This window comes from Labrus mixtus, chromosome 3 (assembly GCF_963584025.1).
Source record: "Labrus mixtus chromosome 3, fLabMix1.1, whole genome shotgun sequence".
Taxonomy (NCBI): Eukaryota; Metazoa; Chordata; class Actinopteri; order Labriformes; family Labridae; genus Labrus; species Labrus mixtus.
Window position 1 is genome coordinate 18312846 of NC_083614.1, and position 21403 is coordinate 18334248.

At 40.6% G+C, this 21403-nt stretch overlaps 2 protein-coding genes across 2 annotated transcripts in view; one reads left to right on the forward strand and one right to left on the reverse strand.

The window, feature by feature from the left end:
• agbl4 (AGBL carboxypeptidase 4) overlaps window positions 1–21403 on the forward strand; it is a 259679-nt gene that overhangs the window by 209034 nt on the left and 29242 nt on the right. The window lies entirely within an intron of this gene.
• Window positions 1–21403, reverse strand: part of hsh2d (hematopoietic SH2 domain containing) — a 148704-nt gene that overhangs the window by 8693 nt on the left and 118608 nt on the right. The gene's annotated exons all lie outside the window — the stretch shown is intronic.

Sequence of the window (21403 nt, forward strand, 5' to 3'; positions counted from 1 at the left end):
AGCTGGATTTGGTTGAGTCTACATTGAAAAGGAAGTGGTCACTGTGAAGACCATTTCCTCCGTCTTTCCTGAATGAATACACTAAGCTCTGCTCTCCGCCTCACCCCCCCCCCCTCCCCCCCGTCTGGCACTCTGATGCATTTCCATATATTACTGCCTCTGTAAGCAAGTGTGTCATGCGCCCAGGCTTTTCCAGCAGCCCAAGGGGACTTCTCAATGTCATTATCGCTAAAGCCTGCCACATGCCTGTAATGTATTGCCGCCTGGCTTTATTGGCAGGGCGATGATTCAGTAGTGGTGATGATGGATTAGTCCCGGCTGGGTCAAACTGGGCTGGGCTGAGCTGAGGTCCAGACTGGGATGAGCTCTGTCGCATAAACAGTGTATCCTCTGCGCACACTGCAGTATAGAGGAAAACAGATTGTTTTTATGTCACACACAAACCACCTAATGAATACAGTCCTTTTAGTGCTTTTATAGAGCTTCCTGGAACATTGTCTGATTCATCTTGACCACCTTTCGCTTGTCATGCTGACACAGTGCACACAGCAGTGCCACATAACAGGAGGTATTAAAGCCTTCTCTTTATGAGATTGTTGCTGTTTTGAATGTGAAAATATAACAGCCTTTGTTGCCTTCTGATAGGGTGCACTGAGTGCATATGTTACCGCTGTGTAACACGTTTTGTTTCCACAACCATAGACACACAAAGAGTTTACAGAAAAGAAACAGTGGTATGTTTTATCACTGAATGTGAAGCACGCTCCATATAACACATGCACCCAGGCTGAACTAAACTAAATAGCACATGGCTACCAACTCAAAGTCTTAACTCAACTCTCTGCTCTCTGCTTTTTCTGTTCACTGCTTCACACCATCATAGAAACCTGGCCTCAGCCTCACTGTAGTGAAATAAATGGACTTTAGTCTTAATTTCTAACTGCTTGGAGCAGGACAGACCACCTTCACTGCTGCTGGTAACCTCTGCTGCTCTTTTTACTCATTGAAAAACATGCAGTTTTATCAGTGCAGGTAGTAGAGAATACAAGATGCATCAGCCAAGTACACAAGACATTAAGCTAAAAATGCACAAGTATCACAGGGTTAAACAGTATTTTGGTTTGATGAGTCTGCCTTTTTCTCAATTGGACCTTACTGATACTTATCCCTTAAAGTCATGGATGGATTACCCCTCAAATAAGCTTTTCTTCCCATGCCCCTTACGTACCATTACGTATACCCACCCATATCCATGCAGCTGCATGTCCCTGCATTGTCACTTTACTGTATGTATGATAAAACATGCTGGTAGGTCTTAGAAGTTAAGTTAAATTATCTTCTGCTGTTGGCATTATTCAAATGTTCTTATCGTTCTTAAGAAGCTTATTAGGGTGGCTCAACGGTAAAATGGATAATGTTTGGAATCCATCAGCCCCTCCAGTAATAGGATGGAAAACTGTGCTTTGAAATACATGCAGACATGCATACCTGTGTATGTGCACATACACACACACACACACACACACACTGACTTAAGCACAGATCTTCAAATGGCCTCTATTAATGCAGAAGGCTCTCCCAATTAACAGGATTCAAAGCGATGGTGAATTTTTCATTCTCTGAACATTTAAGCTAATTATGGCCCAAACGAAGCAGGTTCCAGTGAATCACCATGGCAGGGGCCACCAATGGCAGCCAATGTCAGTGTCACAGTGCCACTCTGCACCAGCACCCTAATCACTACAGCTGCTAAATATTCATCTCCCTCCGCTCTCTTCCTGACTCACCTCTCCTCCCCTCACATATCCTCTCTTCTACTCTCCTCCCTCCTCTCATCTTGCTTCCTTAGTCGCCTCTCGTAACTTGAACTTCTCTCCTTTCCCCTCCTTCCACCTCTATGGCCCTCTCCGTCTGCATCCCCCACTCAACATAGACATGTTGTTTAAAATGGAAATCAAGTAATTGCCCTAATAGTATTTTAATGATAAATTAATGTTGTAAATAAGGTTGTTACAAGCTGAGCAATTCTGTTCTTGAAAGAGGATTTCAAGGACAATCAATCTGTGTCCGATACAATCTGCTCACGTCTTTAATGACGGGGTGTGTTTTAAGTCATGCATGCTACAGATCTGACTACATTAATGTTAACATCCATAGATCCTCAGGCAGAACTTAAAGGGAAAGCATCATCACTGCACACATTTAGTGCTTTCTTTCATTTTTTCTACCCAAGGCATACGTTCGGTCTGACACTGTGGAGTTATAATTACACTCACAGGAAGTGAAGATCACACTGAATCTAAGAATATGTGTTCAGATTGAGATAGCACTCGAGAGAGGAAGAGTATGAATTTTGAAAGAGTGCATCTCACACCTCTGAAATCAAATCATTTTCACACTTTCTGTAAATCCAGCTTTTGTGCCACTATATGGGCGTTGCACACAGCTCATGACTGCTGTAGCTTAAGATAACTTTTACAAACAGTCGAGGCCCCCAAAGGCCTTTTTTAATTGTCTGTTCTACTTTCACAGTGCAGTTCAATTCTTTGAATTTATCCCCGGTCTGTATGAAACTAACTTAATGCCCGGTGGTTGTCATGCCATTTCTCTTGTTTGTTGTTTGTTTAGCTTTAAAATAATCAATTCTCTTCAGGAAATTAACATACCTGAGCTGTTTCATGTCTGCTCAGCTCTGTGAGTCATTGTTCTCCATTAAAGAGATTAGATTAGCTTGTAATCAAAGATGAATAGTTCATTTTGCGTCTGGATTCCTCTGCACACTTTTTTATCAACCCTTCCCACAGACTGAACATATTAAAAATGATGAGGAGCTTGAGCTAGAAAGAGAAAATAATAAAGTGCCGTGAGACAACAAAACAATTTAATTTCTCCTTTTATGTTACACCAATGGTCATTTAGCCGGCCTCTTTATTTAAATGGTAATGTGGAGCTGGCTAAACAGGCATGGCCAATCAGCCTGAGAAGAGAGCGTGTTTGAGGCTTGCAGAGTTTATCTGGGTTTCTCCTCCTGTCGCCTGGCGGAGGGAGGCAGAGTGGGGAGCCGATTGAACGACAAGGAAAACTCTCCTCGGTGTTGGAGTATAATTAATTAGGTGTGATAAATTAAAGCATTTCTAACAAACCCTGGCAGCACTGATGTACAAACAACAAACATACACACACTCTACTACATATGCACTCGTCTCTTTTAACTCAGACAAACTCACTCACATGCACCTGCACATGTGTCTGTACTCCATTAAGATAAACCTTTCCACTTTGCAAACTTTGTAATCCCTCCTAAACTTCATGCACTGGAAAACAAACAGTGAAAAAACATGGATTCATTGTCACATTGGAATCTCTTTCAAATCTGGCATATAGTTATTTTCTTTCTTTCGAAAGTTGTGTCAGCTATGTGCTAATTGAGCATCCGTAAAAATGAAATACAGCCTCCCTCTTTACCACTAACAGCTCCATGATCCGAAAAACAAGCAAAGTCCAGTTCTTTGTTTCACAATAAAACACAACTTCAATTTATCATTATTTAACATTTTCTAAAATACTGCTGCATCTTTATGTCCTTTTATCATTCAGTCTTAATCTATTCAGAAAACAAAAGGGTCAAAATATTCAAATTAGTCTGCAATAAAGAAGAAAATGAGTAAGGGGGGAAAGGGGAATAAATGGAAGAGGGCACTTAAGCAGTACAATATAATTGTTGATGATTTTGCGTTACTTTCTACTGAAGACGACATAACAATGTTTGACTTTTTCTATATTTAAAAAAAGGATGGAGGAGTCAGCTACTTAATTTAATTGTTTAAAAACAATTTATAGAGGTCAGATCTAAGAAAAACATGATTAAACAAGTTAACAGTGTTAACTGTTAAACCTAAACCTTACTGTGTTGTAACTGTGAGTGTTGGAGCGTCATGGCAGTTGTTGAGCTGCTACTGCTGTTTATTCTCAGGTCAACACTTCCCACACTTAATAACATTTTTGATAACAAATGTTGTAATGTTTACTTTTCACATCCTCTGCTTTAAAAGAATATTCAAACTTCCAAAATCACCTTGACTGGCTGTGCACCACGTGATATTGTCAACTTTAACCATCTCCAGGGATAGTGGGGGTCCCCAGTCCCTGGCTCCCTTATTTTGGTGGTTGCGAGCTAAAATGTTCGGAAATCACTGGTTAAAGACTGCAGACTGGATCAACTTTTTTAAAACTTGTTCTGTGCTCTGAATTCAAAGCTACAATGATATTCTGATTAAATGTAGCAAAATATGTATCCCACATATACATACTCCCTTTTTCCATCCCCCCCCCCCCCCCCCCCTGTATTTCTGAGTGCTATGCTGTTGTAATATCTGATAGAAATCACGGCTGAACACCAAATTAAAACTTGTCCGCCCTCCTCAATATCAACATGGCCCAATAGTCAATGGCGAAGACATCAAGACATATACACACACACACACACACACACACACACACACACACACACACACACACACATGATGCCAGCAGGGCATCTTTAATGGGCTGGTGTTAATGAGAGTCTTGTTTAGAGTTGTCACATAACCCTGGGCCATGCAGACTGACACCAGCTACATGTTCACAGCTCTAGAGGTCACTGAATGGTCTCTGTGTGTGAGTGTGTGTGTGTGTGTGTGTGTGTGTGTGTGTGCGTGTGTGTGTGTGTGTGTGTGTCTATGTGTGCGTGCGTGCGTGCGTGCGTGCGTGCGTGCGTGCGTGCGTGTGGTGTGTGTGTGTGATGCAGGCGTAATCGTTTTTTACACTTAATCACATTTCCAGTCAGTACATTAACATCATATCATCCTATCTTTAATCTTTGGTAGTTTAATTTTCAATCAGTGAAGTTGATATTAATCCCGATAAATCTTATCTGTGTAGTGTTTTCTCATCATCACACAGATGGGTCATTCTCTTTGTGTCTGTATGATTTCTATGATTTATCTGTCAGTACATGAAGCGAGCGGACATTGTAGAAATATTCAAACAATACAAAAAAAGGAGATTAATTATTTTAAATACAACATTAGGGCTTTGGAGAATAGTTACTCAGTTTACTTGTAAAACACAAGAGGTATAGTGAAAAATATATATGGAAAAAAAAGTTCAAAAAATAACGGTGGAATAAACAAAACACATACCCTTATATGATTATTGAAAATCTATTCCCATTACTCTCAAAAACACATATTTTTTTCTTCTTTTCTGAGTTTCACCTTTCTCACAGCACAAGATTGATTTAATTAAATCTTGTATATGTGATAGGGAGCTAAGATTTACAAAATGTAAGAATATTTCATCAGCCACAGAAGGAAAGATCATCACCCTGAAGGATACTTCAGTGAATCCTTAGTTGGCTTAAGGGTTGGCTGCAGAAACATTTAGTTTTAAACCATCTATATTTATAGTAATGCACATCATGTTACAATAAAAACATAAATATAAACTACAATCATAAGTCTCCATTGTATCAAAAGTTGCTTCATAAGTTGCTGTAAGACCTTGACTTTTTCTCTCACCCATTCTTCCAAGTTTCTTTGCAGAATGACTTTTTCATCAGACTTCTTCTGTAGTGTGTGTTTTAGTGCCTTCTGTAACGTCCCTCCTGTTACATCATCTGAACCAAAAGCTCTGCTTCCATCTTTTTGATCCTTTGTTTAAATTTGACTGCACTGATTTGTGTAAGTTCAAAAGAGTATGTAATTAGAAAGTCGCTCATTTTGAAGTGATGTCACATCTAAAGGGATGTCCCCTTGCAGGCTGTCACACAGCAGTTGGCATATTTCAGATTGCCTCACTGCCTGCTGCTGAAGATATCTGATCGGCTGAAGCACACGAGCGTCAAACAGTCAACTATAAAGGATTTTTTTTATGTTTTCCCAAAGAGAACCGTTGCACATTTTACCCCTGTGTTATTTCTCTGTTTGTCTCCAACCAGTGTTTTCAAACCTTTAGCGCATTCACTGTTAGTCTTCGTTTATGTGTTGACAGTGAGAGTGTGATCTAGCTCGCTGTGTGGAGACCAATTCACAGAGTGAGAAGAGCCTATGTCGATGTGTGTGTGTGTGTGTGTGTGTGTGTGTGTGTGTGTGTGTGTGTGTGTGTGTGTGAGTGAGTGTGTGTGTGTGTGTGTGTGTGTGTGTGTGTGTGTGTGTGTGTGTGTGTGTGTGTGTGTGTGTGTGTGTGTGTGTGTGTGTGTGTGTGTGAGTGAGTGTGTGTGTTTCTGTCTGTCTGTTTAAGTAACAGAGAGTCAAGCTGACAGTTTGCCAGCAGCCTTGCACCTGCACACAGCTAGGTGTTGATCTCAGATGTGGGGGTGAAGAGGGGAAGTAAGAGCGGACGACAGGCGGAGGGAGAAGTAGAGGAAGGGATCCGACACGAGGTGTTAGGGTGGATGAAAAGACGAGTGAAGAAGGGAGGATAGGAACTCTTGGAGGTGGCGTAGCTGTGGCATATAATTCCCATTTGTATGTTTTTTTGTATGTGTGTGTGGAGGGAAAACATGCAGCTGTATGACAGGGGAGCAAATTTGGACGGATGCACTCTTTCAGATGTAACTGCCAACACCAGAGCGCAAACCACAGCCTCATTTTTTAGACTCAAGGAAATAGCGTTACAGCATGACGTTTCACTCTGTCTCTGGCACGCTCATCAACATTTTCTCCGCTTGAAGATGGGAGGAAGTGTGCCGCTCATGCTACTGTATCCTACCTCTACGTTTGATCAGGTTTAAAAAGACAAACGGGTTTTAAGTCAGGGAAATAAGTCTGTATATCTTCCTTCTCCACCTGTATCTCAGCTGATTTAATATCTCTGAAATGCCCCTGAGAATAGTGTCGTGAATATGTGGTGGTAAGTAGATTTTTTTGTGTCCTGATACCTAATCTGATTGCTTATCTTTGGGCCGACATTGCCTGGAAAGCAGTATTTGCGGCCGATATCCACTCTTGCATTGGTATCTGAGCAACTTTAGTGATAATGTGTTGCTGCAAATAAAATCACCAGTTTCCCATCTCTACAATCACTGTAATAAACTGTTAACCTTTTGGAAGCCGTGGTGAGTTTTCCACTGACTGCAGACCTAGACAAAGCTCTCCAGAGGGACACTCACCAGTATGTCAGGAACTCCATAACACTGTCAGTATATAACACACTGATGGGTCACCTGAATTATTGAACTCTATATCATTGATAATTTAATACAGCCGATCTTTTTTTGACAGGGGATGGTTTAAGCGGACAGAAAAAGAAAATAAATTGCATTTAGTGTGACGCAAAGAGGAAAAGTAAAGTCTCTAGTCTTTGTTCAGTGGTAATGTTTCTTTTTTTCTTTTTTAATGCTACGCCCAGTATGTGGGGATTTACTGCTCTGCATGACCTAGTTGAGATCCTGGTGGCGGAAGTGAGAGTGAGAGTGAGAGAAAAAGAGACAGACAGATGGGAGAGGGTTAATTGAAGCTGACATGTGTCCAGTGTTTGTGTGTCCCGAGATGACACCAGGCTCTCGCCCATATGCTTGTGTTGCCTTGTTCGCTCCCTTTCTGCAACAACCCCTCTCTATCTGATATGCAGTTTTCACACCCTGAAAAGGGAGATGTCTGAAATCATTATGAACTGCTGTGTCTGTTATGTTTTTGGTGTCAGGATCTCTGTCACAAATGTTGCTCTCTTATTTGGTTATGTGAATGCCCCACATGAAAGTGTGTGCTTTTTTTTTTTTCATGTAAAAGATGTCATTTGATTTCCTTTTTTTTCACCACTTATGTATTCATGCTATGCCTAAAATGATCATGCAAATCCACACTCTTAAATGCATGTTACTTTGAAACACGCCTTTTAACATATGAAGTGTTTCAACCACATTTGTGAAGGAATAGCAAGCAAATCTGATCCTCAAGTCAGTGACATCAATCACATCATATATTGAAGCAAAAGTGTAAGGCCCATACGTTGCCACAAACTATAAATGAAAGAGGGGCTGGGCTCTTGTTGCTCCAGCCTTAAGACCTTGTAATAGCCCTAATGTTAAGCATGCTACCATGCTTAACCTATGTGCAGCATACATTTGTGATTGAATGGATGATAAGCACACCCTGAATACACAAAGGCAACCTTAATACATTATTTATTACACAGTATTTTGTACAGTATGTGCGGATTGTATTTCCCTTAACTTGCTGTTGTGAGGTTCGTCCCTTGTTTTTAATGTGAGTCTGTGGAACTTACAGACCACCTGATCCCAGTGAAGTGTCTGTGTGTCTGCATAATACTCACACGGTGCCAGCTATCAATGTTTGTGGAGTATAAAGAAAACATTACTTTTGATTCTTTTATATGGTCAATAGTGTTTTACTTGTTCTTCTTAGTTTTATTTTTGGGAGGGAGGGAGGTGTATTCAATTCAAAGAGGAGAAATGGCAGTAGTAACATGTAGCCTACTGTTAACTGTCAAACTATCATACTTAAAAGTTCTTTATTATGATTGACTTTATTATAATATCATGATTTGAATACAAACTTATGTGCGAGCAGACACCATGTCCTTAAAATTTCCCCTTAAGATTAGTTATGTAATCGTTCTTCAGTTTTTTATCTCTGCATTTGATTTTATGATTGTTGTTCCTTAAAGTTTAATTTAGCACATTGTCTTTGCACTCTCTAGTGCAAGACACTGATAGCTCAGCTATCAGTGTCTTTGCATGGGGACAGGTTACAATTTAACAGAACGTAATATAACTTCTGAAAACATCAAACCCTCCTCTGTACACTTTACTGTATGTGTATGTATAAAGTTTGTGTATGTATAATTTTTTTGGTCACCGTATTTATTTATTGTATGTTCATGTCCAGCCAATGACGATCACATTAATTCCTTCTGTCCGTCTCGCTGTGTCACTCTGTCTGTCTGGATGTGGAGATGTGTCCCAGCAGGCTTGCCATAGACTGGCAAAGTGTTGATCTGAGTGTCAGTGGGACCGGGGGTCTCCTCTCAGCCCTCCTCTCCTCCACAAGCTGACAGACAAGGTCAGGGACTCATGCCGCCTGTCTCTCTCAGCTCCTGACAGCGTTTCCTTTGGGAGTCCAACCCTGCACTCTGTGGCACGCACCATCACCAATTAATATTGCATCACCATTTTCTAATCTGCTCCCTTGAGACCTACTTCTCAGGGTGTGCTCAGGCCACCTTGCTTCCCTGCATCACAACCTACCTCAGCCTCTTCCACAGAAAAAAGAACACCAGTCCAGTAAAGAAAAATGATACACTTAATGTAGTTTTTATGTTGTAGGGTGTTGTTTAGATTATTTTTTTGATGAAAGAGTCACTTCAAGTGCTATTTACGAGATGAAACAGCAAACTTTAAGCTTTCAAAAGTTATGCATTGCCATTTAATTTTGTCCTAAAGTTCATGGTCCCAGGTGATACATTTGACTTATTTTGGTGATCCCTTTTATTTTCCATTAGCACAAATATGAGGTTGGCATATTCATTTTTTAAGGGAAACATCTGGACAACCATTGAGTTTTCTGTCTGCAAATGTGGTTGACATCTTCATGCCCACTTGAGGATAAATTGTAATAAATGTAAACTCTCTTATCCTGGTTAAAATCTGAGCTTTTTCAGTTCTTTTTTTTTTTTTTTGATGACCAAATACCTGCAAAACTAATTTATTTCCCATCAGATAAGAAAAAAACACCCTTTAAAAGTTTTGAAGACTTTAGAACCATGAACAGAGCTATAAAAAGAGTGATGACCATTTTCAATTAAATGATTGATGAATATACCGAACTTTCAAGTGCCATGGCAAAAGAAATAATCCTGTCAACAAATCTTTCACTATCAATATCCCTAAACTAAACTCACAGATTCTAAGGCCGCTAAGTTTGCTCTAGAGGTGAATTATAACCCAGTATCCTTCTCTTTCTGCCATGTGAAGCTTCAGAGAGACCAGTCAGAGAGAGATTCTTTTATGGATTCCTTCATGATGTTGATGCGTTTTATCATTTTGATGCCCCATGTTAGTTTGGGAGTTGGGAACATGACTTACCACTCTGTCCGGTTGCTAGACCTGGGATGAGGAGCACATATGCCATTTGTTTCGGCCGTGTTGCTCCATCCTTCATACTCTGAACTACTTTCAGTGAGAGACATAACACCCCCTGCGACCTTAGTGGATGACTTATCCTCCTACCTCGAGGGCTGAGTAATGTGCCTGTGGCTCTGAGAATAGAATACAGCGCTGTCCGTCTTGGGTTGGGGTTGGGAGCGGCCAGATATTTGTCTGAATCATGGCTTCTGGTTTGCACATATGACTCTTCCTCTCATACACACACACAAACACAAGAAGTCTGCTGACATAAAGACACACATACTGCTTAGTATAGCATGATGGAGGAGTGTGGGGACCATGTGTCACACCTTGGCTGCTGAAGCACTCACTTGACCTCTCCACTGCACTGATGGATTTACACTGGCCCTGCAGGGGTGGCATAACACACTAATATGCACACATTTGTTCTCTAGATCATTATGTTCTTGGTCTGTTTTTTCTTCCAAAAAAAAAAATCTGCCTGCAGGGTGTGAAGGAGAGGCAAAGAACAGAATGATTATGGGCCTGCAAATTCAGATACTTCATAACTTTGCTTGTACAGAAGCGTAATGTTCTGCTAAGAAGCCGTCCCTATGTGACGCTGATTTTATTTAAAAAGCTGACTTCCAGACTTTCTATCCGTGTCTGCGTTTGTGTGTGTGCGCATGTGTGAGTGTGTGTGTGTGTGTGTGTGTGTGTGTGTGTGTGTGTGTGTGTGTGTGTGTGTGTGTGTGTGTGTGTGTGTGTGTGTGTGTGTGTGTGCATGTGTGTGTGTGTGTGTGTGTTCCACAGATCGCTAATCTCTCTGAAGTCCTGTTTGTTCTCCAGGTTTGCCCCCACTACAAACATTTCCCTGATCAAAGCTGTTGAATGGGCCTGCCACTTCAAACACCATACACACACACACACACACACACACACACACACACACACACACACACACACACGAAACTGAACTGCTTGGTGGAAACGGGGCTTATATATGCATCCATTCCAATACAGCTCTACAGGCAGGCATGTTGTCATGGAAACCACATTAATCCTAAACCAACCAGGACGCCGTTGTTGCAACAAGCAAGCCAATCAGGAGTGGAAGAGGATGAGACAAACAGGAGTCATGAGCTCAATTAGCATTTCAGAGCTTGTTTTATTTCTAAGAAGCTTGTTTGCATCGCACACTGTGTATTATAGCTGTGAATATGATGAATAAGCTACTCTACAGCATGAATGTCACTATTTATTCAAGCTTGTATCACTATAAGACTTCCTGTTTTCATTTAAATTCACAGCCCGTCTCCTCTCACATCTGTTTTTTTTCTTTTATCAGGGATAAAGCAATCTAAAATTCATTTTCTTAAAGATATTCTTGAAGTCATTTAATTTTCAATAGATAACCGGCGATGTTATCTGAGACATTTGATGTCAGCTTTATCACGGCGTTGTATTAACAGCAGGTGTAATGCTGAGTTTAAATCCTTTCAAGTTTACTCAGAGAGAGAGAGAGATTAGGGAGATGGATTACGCCTCTAATTTTCATCCTTTTTAATCATAGAAACAAAAACCAAAGACACAGAAATGGAACAGGTAAATCACCCTGTGGGTACAATTTAATGAGCCATGTTATGATAATAAATGCATATTGAGTAGTCTGTCAACACTTTTGTGTCAATAATATTGCAGTCAATAAGAATCCCCAACATTGACTGTTCAGTAACAAAGTGTCATGCATATCAAATACACGTATACACCTGTGGACAAAGTTGACATAGAGATATCATATTGATCTGTGGTACTCATCTTTGAGAGAAATAAGTCTCAAAGGTTTTTAAGAATAATCAAGGCTTGTAGGGTTTCATAGTGTCTGCTGTGAAGCACTTTGTTACCTGTATTGAAAAGTGCGTTACAAATACATTATTATTATTATCATTATTTTATCATTGTTATTATTATTGGAGTATTAGTGTGATTAATTATCCGGAGTAATAGGACAACTAAAGGCACCGTGAGTTGAAATTGAGGAGACGAAAGAAGCATCATAAGACTCAAATCCCAATCTTCAAGCTTTCCTGCGTCCTATAGCCCTCTGCTTTGAAAAGCAGCGTGTATAACTGTCTGACTGAGAAACCAAAATGAAGAAATGCATTTAACTTCAGCTGATACTCTACTGAAAGCTTTGGAAATCAGAGGTGTCAAGAGGTGTACATACCCACGATTAAGTTCAAAGTCTGCAAAAATGATTGAAGCACCAGATGCAATCAGATTCTCTTTGAGATGGTGATATTAAAAAAACCTTTAGGCTGTAGTCTAAATCTCCTTTTAGAAATGTGATTATCATGTAAGTTTTCTATTGATATATTTATTGTCTTTGTATTTAACAGTTAATGTTTTATATTTGCATTATTAAAAGAAATCATTAAAAGAATCAGCCCTAAACAAGACAGTAGCGTACTGAAACAACATACCAATTGTCGAGATTGCTCACAAAGTCTGAGTTTTCTTTTCCTCTTTCCTCTAGTTAAGTTTATACATTAGACAGCACCAGCAGGTAAAAGGGTTATTGGTGTATCCCAGTATCTGCTCACCTGAACTGCACTCTTGTTTAAAACAGCACCATCCACTGACTGCCTGACACACCGATTTTTTTCTCATGTCAGAGCTGTCCAGCGGGCTAAGGAGGACAGAGTGCAGCTCTTAAAATGGGACACACAACTGTCAGGGATAAAAATACCTGAAAACTGCAGAAGAAGAGATGATAAAGACTGCTGCAAGGAGCAAACTGAAGCAGCTACACCTTTTCTCTGTTTGGTGTGTTTGTTTGTGCATGTGACAAGGGAGGGAGCTTTTTCATGTTTTTTGATGCTATTTAAAGCTTTTGGGAGATGCAATGATTCCTCTTCTTGCCAAAAGTTAGATGTAAAGTCCAATACCAAACTCTATTACTTCGTGTTTAATACAGTAAATCACCTCCCACGGGAATGACGGTGATTAGCTTATAGCATTAGGAATCAATCAAAACAATGGGGTACAGCTAGAATGGCCCCGCCCAAAGTTCAATACAGATATCAGATTCACTTGTTGTACCTTGTTTGTCTAATCCATAAAAAGGAGAACTTAAAGATTTCCTATTAGTGGTTTACATGGAGTACCATGCTGTAAATATTCAAGTGACATCCTGAAGTCCTGTTTTGACTGTAGTGGTGCCAGGCAACGGGAGAGATTGGCACATACTTAATTGCATCTTTATTTTTACGTGAAATAGTTACAGTGACATAAACAAAGTAAATCAAAGTCTCGCTCAATATGTTTAACAATTCTACTCAAATATAAACCAAAGACAACATGATGAAAACTCATCCTTAACTTTAGCTGAACCCAGAAGTGATATGAGGGAAAACACTGAAGACAGCATTTCTCACTGCTAAAAAATAGACATACAGAACCTTTCTGTGGTTTTATATTGGTAAGACAGAGAAATACTTGTTTCAACACAACCATTTTGATGTTAACATACTGAAATATTAGCATCCTCGACTGATTGACTTTTTAAAGGCCAATTTTAAAACAGCTACATTCAGACAATATTTAGATAAAGAAAATGAAATTTGGCAAATGATCCATATATTTATTCCTCCTTTTACATAAAAATGTATAAAGGTATAAGTTAAGAATAGTAGAGTCTTTAATAACTATGTAGCTCAGGCTACAACATTTAGAAACAGTGTTATATGTTGGTGGAGGGGGGGATGTTATTTGCTCTTGATGTTACTGTTGTTAATAAATAGACGGAGCATATTATCATGAGGTCTTTGTTATTTTGTTGTTGGCGTGTCCCTTTGGCCTTTTGATTTGAACGCAGCGCTAAGTGTTTGTTAATGGCACAAACATGAATGTGGCTTTTAAATTGCACAACACCCATTAGACTGGTATTAACAAGGTAATGGCCTGTTACTAAACTGCTGAACAGCGTTGTCGCTGCTGCTGAAACGAGCTGATGCCTGCAATGCACACATGACCACACACAGAAACACACACCCACCCACACACACACACACACACACACACACACACACACACACACACACCACAGCAGGTTTCTCCATGCACATGTTGAGAAGACTGAGAGTGATCTACAGTTTGAGTTTTTGTAGGTATGAGAGGAAGAAGAAAAAAAGCAGAGACAAAACGTGTAGAATCGAAAGACTGAAAAAGGGAGAGAAAGAAATAGCTTCGGGGTGTGACTGTAGTTATTAAAGCTGGGATGCACTATGGTGGTTTACCTCAGCCTGGCTGTATTGTTGTGGCTCAGAAATTATTGATAGGTAGGAAGAGACAGAGTAATAAAGAAGTACACATCAGTTTAGTCTGAAGGCTCAGTTTGTCAGATGCACTTTAGTAACAGCTTCTCTCTTAAACTAACTGTTGTCTGGTTGACATTTAAGAACAAAATGTGTCCCCCTTCACTGGGGGTGTAGCTGTTTTTTTTTTTTCCTGTAGTGTGTCGTATCCCCCAAACACACAATCATGTACAATACACACATGCACAAACACACTTCTCCATCGTGGTGCAATGATAGGGCAGCGCAGTAGGAGGTATATCCCTCAGAAATCATTTCTCCCTCTCCTTTCTTCCCATTTGTAACTCGTCCTTTCAAGCAAGACGGCCCTTAAAGTTCAGTGGCACATTCTTCAAAAAAGGCTATTACTGACTGCCTCTGATTCTGTATCATGCCGCGCACACACCAGCCGTCCCTCCTTTTTATGTTCCTCTTCTCTTGTCATCATTTTCTGAAGGCGAGAGAGAGAGGAGAAGTCTGGGTTTTAGTGAAGGCCTGTGACCAATGCCTTGAAACCCTATGCAGTCCCTGTCTCTGACTTTGCGCCAGACGTCCGTATCATATCGCTAAAAGGGCATTTTGCTTTTGATACTTGACAGAGGTTCCTTTTTTGTTTCTCTCTAAAGTAATCTCTGTCTCGCCCTCTACGTCCAGCCCACTCCTTCTGAACACTCACAGTGCTTCATAAAACAGTGTGTGACTGTAAGAGATACAGACTGCTTCTGAAGGGGTTAAATAACACTTGAATCTGTTGTTGTTGCCCAGAGGACAAGACAAAGAATATCTCACATAATAGACAATGATTGACTGCATTTTCAACACTTATATACACCATATATTCAAATGAATGCGTCTTTATGTTTTGAGAACATACAACTTACAAGTATACTGCCTCATATGTTTACAATATATTTTGAAAACATGTCATAGATATATTTGTTGCAACTGCTTATATTCTTTTTTGCCACTGCTTTACTGTTACATATAGAATAGACATTTTTGGTGTCATGTAGTTGGATCTCTGCTCAAAGAAATGTCTTAAGAAAAACGTTTTGCAACACTTTTAGCAAGCTGTCTCACTTTATTTAAAATGATAGAAACTCCATTCTGTGACTTGAGAAACTAACAAGCCATCTGACATTTAAAAAAAACATCAAGTGAGAGGCAGTAAAAGCAGTTTCTAAAAATCTTCATTTCAACCCTTTTTAATATGAATGTAAATGATAGATACTCTTTATATGTAATACATATATACAGTACATATATGTATTAATTTTCTGGTTTTTAATAACTTGATGTTTTTATTCAACACATATTGTTTTAAATCTCAGTTTATGCAATTTAAATGTTGGGTTAATTTGGGATAAAACAAGACCTGCTCTTTAGTTCATAATGTTTTTCAGACTTTAATATATTAAAACCTCTTAAAGAAACCTTGAAAAGAAAAACTCAAATGGTTATTTCACTCAAGGTACAATGATTCACTTAACTTTGATTTTTAAAAATTTTGATTCAGTGAATGGTTGAAAAATTATCTGGTAATTATTTCATATTCATGACTTAACTTGTTTTGCCTTCAGTAGCAAATTTCTGTCAACTATTCAACAATATTCACAGCAATCGAGAAACATGCACATCCAAACCAAGGGGGGCAGGTGCTGAGTCGAGCAGAAATGTCACTGTAAACAAAGAAAAAGATGATTGCACTCTGCAGGGCTCCAATATTCCAGAAAATGTATTTCACCAGGTTAAATAAATGAAAATGAATGTATTTAATTGAAATACTTTTTCTTGAATATTGGAGCCCTGCAGAGTGTGAGCTGTCTTTTTCTCTGTTTTCAGTAACAATTCAACAACATCCCTCAGGACCAATAAGGTTTTGTCTCATATTCAAAATACATTGTTCAGATTTTTCAACACATTTCATTGTGCAAAAAACAGCTCAACCCTCAAATTCTTGTTTTGACTGACCTCCACTGGTTGAACTTCTCCCCTTTGCTACAGTTAAAGACGTCTACGCCAGGGTTAGTACACTGTGACATCACTGTTGGGTGTGGTTACAGATGCACATTTCATACACCCATCGTATTGATCCATAGATAGCAGTTAAGCTTGTTAGTGTTAATACCTGTACATAACTCTGCTGCTTTAAATCTACATCATGTCAACATTTTAACAGTGTACACAACAGTCAACATTTAGCTCATTATTGTCATGGTGTGTCCACTTGAGCACTCATTTGCAACCCTAACAGGATTGGAGCTCTCAGTAGCAGCACCCTGCTCTTTTGTCAATGATCACTAAAGGCGTGTGTCTCACCACCACCTCTTAGCATTAACAAAATTGGAAAGCTCTTCAGCTCAGGCCTGAATGCTGATGTTTATGATGGATCGTCTCCCCTTCATCCCTCCGTCTGTGCGTCTCCCTGTGTCCCTCCGTCACTCCCATGTTCTGTGACCTCCACTGTCATCACAGTCGCCCTTGAGGAGCAGAAATCTCTCCATTTCACAGGGACCAGCCATAAGGGGGCTTGATTGCGGCAAATTGATCCGTAATCACACAGCGCTCGGAGCTTTTTATCCTGCCGCCTCTTCATCCCCACTTTAGAGGCTCGCCGTTGGCGTATTTACATGCTGTCATCTCAAGGGTTTCCTCTGCTCCATGCCTGTCTCTCTGTCTCTTCTTTCTCCCATCTATCTTGTCCTCTTTAGTTCTCTCTCTATCCCTCTTTCCTTTCATGATTCTCCCAATTTTCGTCTCTCCTTCTCCCTGTCCCTCCCCTTTCTGTCTGGATGTGATGCCAATCGGACTGTCTCGACATGGCCATTGTAATCCCCTCCCTAGGCCAGGTCTGCCTCTCTCTCTCTCTATCATACACATACATAAAACCAACAGATATACACACACAGATACACCTCTGACCACCTCTTCTTGACTGCCTTCGTCATCCACACACGTCAGATAATTATAATGTCCGAAGTGACAAAGAGGAAATGAGGGAGGTTGTACAAAGAGGAAAAGTGGAGGTGGATTCACTCAACATCTACCTCATATTGGTGTCCTACACTATGCCTCTATGACACCATACAATACTCTGCTACTAAATACAACTACATTACCAGGGTTGTTGCCTTTATTGGACCCCTCCCCCAATTTAAAATGTATCCAAATGTAATGGGGGTTCAAAGCATTGAACAAATAGCACACGTTTTGATATAAACCATACAGATTAAAAGAAAAAAACATGTCATGGGTTGTTTTGATTTTAAACTGAAAAACTTGGTTACCCTGAATGTTTTGAAAAACTTTTTTGTCCAGTCTGTCTGTGTGTTAATGTTTGGTTAATATTTCTAATGATTCTTGTTAATCTACTGTAATCTAAGTTTGTTTATTTTTGAAACGGTGTGTTGCTGCTACTCTTCCCACGCACACGTGATCTCTGGTCTCAATAGGACAACCCTGGTGAAATAAAGGTTATAAGATAGAAACATGTTCCTGGTTTATTTCTTCTCTTTGTTTTCTTTTTGCCTCTGTTTGTCGTTCTCTCTCCTCTTTTTCTGTCTTTTTTCCTCATCATTTTCTGTTCCTGCTCATCGACTGTCTGTGAAAATACTGAACCCCGTCATGGTTCTGTTTGAGAACAGTGTGCAGCGACTCCTTTTTCCACTCTGCACCCCTCCCTTCCCTCTCCTTCTCTTCCTGCAGACAGTTTAGCTGTGTAAGGTGTGCTTTGTGAAGTCACAGGGGATGCTTTATGAATGCATGACGAGGCCTTGGCACTGCCCCTGTCCTCCCCACCATGAGATAAGCTGAATAAATCTGAGACACGCCACGGGCCCAACACCACCAACAGACACAAACATACCGGCAAGACCACACTTAAAAATTTAAGTCGGGGGGCCTGATCAAATACTGGGGAAGAAAACAGCATCATAAAACTCTTATGACTTCAGAGCCCTCTTCACATCAGCACCTATCCCTGTTTCTTTCTCTCTCTGTTTGTCCTTGAGGTGGCAGAGGGTGGTGTCAGCGGGGGAGCAAAGGAGGGGAGGGGGTGTGTGAAGAGGTGCAGAGCTTTTGATGCTTGTTGGGGCTCACTCAGCTGGGCAGTACACGCTGCTGCATCTCGTCCCAAGGCTCTGTATGAATTCAGCGGCAGTGACAATTTACAGCTCGCGCCCATCCTCGATATGATGCACCGAGCAGGGCGCAGAGCGTGTCTTGTTGCCATCACACCAGAGTGAGGTTAATTTATTACAGTGTAAAATTCACAGTGCAGAGAGAGTGGGCAAGGGAGTGTGTTTGTGTGTGTGTGTGTGTGTGTGTGTGTGGGGGGGGGGGGGGGGGGGGCCTTGGTTGGAGACTTATGGGGTTAGTGTGGTCAGTGAGACATTATTTAATTTGTCACTGTGTTGCATAGGGCAGGGTCACAGCTTATACTGAAGCATATGTTTTATAGTTTGCAAAGATATTAGACATTCAATACTTTATCTTGTCTAAATACAAAACAAGAGACGCTATTCAATGTCCAATTCCATTATTGGTCATTTATTTCTAATCTTAAAATGATCCTGTATCCGTATATGTCTTAAAGTTGGACTCAGATGAGGGGTTTTTTATTAAGCAAAATCTGCCTTTTCTCAAATCAAATTAACTTTTTAATTGGCTAAATGTATTTAAATATATTCCATGAAGCTTCCAAAAGGTCTTGACAGGTCCTCCTTTGTTCCTGCTGAAGAAGACTGATGAAGACGATCTCAGTTAATTACATCATGTCACAACTTATGAGATTGAACCCAAAGTTCCCAGGACTGCCGCTGCCTCAGAAAGAGCTGACCAGCACAATCAGGCCTGACCTTCAGTTTCCATTAGATTTATGTTGTTTTTCACTGCCACTTTTCTTCTCTCCACTGATTTACATATTTATCAGAGCTGATCGTAGTTTGACATCCTCTAATTTTTTTTCTGCCCTCTCTGCGAGAGAACGAGTGGTAATGTAGTGTACAGTGCGCCATGTGACTTTGGCAGGTGAGAAATATGCTGAGGGAGCGTTTTGATTTGGATGTGTGGGCATAAATTCTGCCTCTGCTGCTTTCAGTCACTCATTGTCACACAACCCCTCCCTTTCCCAGCCTCCACCCTCTAACTGTAGCCCTCTCTCACTATTTATTTCCCTGATTATTAAACTTTTAAGTCATGTAGTCAGAGGACAGTGATGGCTTGAAGTTAAAGGGGTTCATTATTTGGAGACCTGGCCTATCAGCAAACCGTAGTGTTGCCAGTAAATTCACTTTTAGCCCTGCCATAATGAATGAACAGTGTGCTTGTTTGTTTATTTGTACCTTATTATTGCACAAAATATAGAAGGGCTTTTTTTTGTAATAAAAAAAAAAAAAAGATCAATTCATACACTGGAAAATAATTTGACCATGAAAAATGTATAGACGACTTTTATTGTTTAAACACCTTTGTTCCGTTCTTATCTCCATGATACATTTCTCAACGGAAAGAGTTGAGAGTTCCAGAAAATAGAGTTAGTTCATTTTTGTTGTCTCAGAAAGCTACTCCTCAATCTACTCCTCTGTCTTGTCTTTCTCTTGTCTTCTGTCATTCGTCACCTCTGCGTGTCAACAGCCTGGCCCCTGCCTGCTGATCTCTACTGACACCTTGAGGTCAGGATCTGCTGCTGCAGTGCTGTGCTCTGACACCCTGACTTTGACCCTAACCTTCTTTTTAATTGTCTCGCACAACCTGAGCCAAAAGTTACATTTTCCTTTCCCATATAGCCTCACTGCTGTGCTGGGTTTCCTCTGGGTGTCTGGGTGCCTATGGAATAGTGGGACTTAATTTTGTGCTACATCGCTTGGATGGGCACAGCCTGATACAGAGGAACACAGAGATACAAACACATAAACACAACAACTACTTGGGGAGCGTTTGTGTGAGCCCTGAGGAGACATAGTCACTAACATTCACACACACTCACACAACAATGTGGGATAAACAGTGGATCCATTGTAAGCTCCAGGAGTCTGCTGTAAGAGATTGTTTTGATGAAGCAGCAAGGGCACACTAGCTCTGAGACTAAATGTAGCATGGTTAGCACGGTCCAATTCCCAGACAGTCGGGACCTTGGCAGCTGCCTCTGGTTTGGCTCTCAACTTTCCGGGTTCTTGTTTTTAATGTAGGCAGAAAAGCTGTAGGCCTATGTGTAAGCCTTCCTATGTCTTTTTTGACTCCTGATTGCAGCGTTGTGCTCTACTGTGTGTGTGCATTTGTGTTCTTGTATCAAGAGCCTGTGTGGTGGCCCGGGGTCGAGGCCAAAGTAGAATTACTAGTGATGGAATTTCACAGCCATCAAGCACCCAGCAGCCGGCCAAACCGCAAGCACTCACATTTACAACAAACGGGCCGCCCCGCTCCACGGAGACTCCTGAATGGCAAAGCCATTTGTCTCTGTGAAGGGCAGAGGGGGAAAAGAAAAGCGAAATAAAATCAGAGGGAGAGTACTTAAACGGAACAACAATTTTTTTTCCTGTTTACGACCCCTAACCACTCAAACAGACACAAATGCATACTCTCTCTCTCTCTCTCTCTCTCTCTCTCTCTCTCTTTCTCTCTCTCTTTCTCTCTCTCTCTCACACACACACACACACACACACACACACACACAGCTCTGGGGCTAAATTAGAATTAAGGAGAAGGAAAGGTGCATAGCCTGTTGCTAATTAGCATTTTCTCTGCTCAGCAGAAGTGGGTGAAAGAATCAATAAGATATTAAGTTTGTGTTTAGCGATGAGGCACACAATCACTTTCATCCATTAGGAACAGCAGATTAGAGGAGAACCAACGGCAAAGAAAACAGCAAAATTTTGACCTCCGTGGTTTTCAAACAGGCTAGGAGACTGTTATTTTTGTCGGCCGGTCTATTGTTACCCTCTAA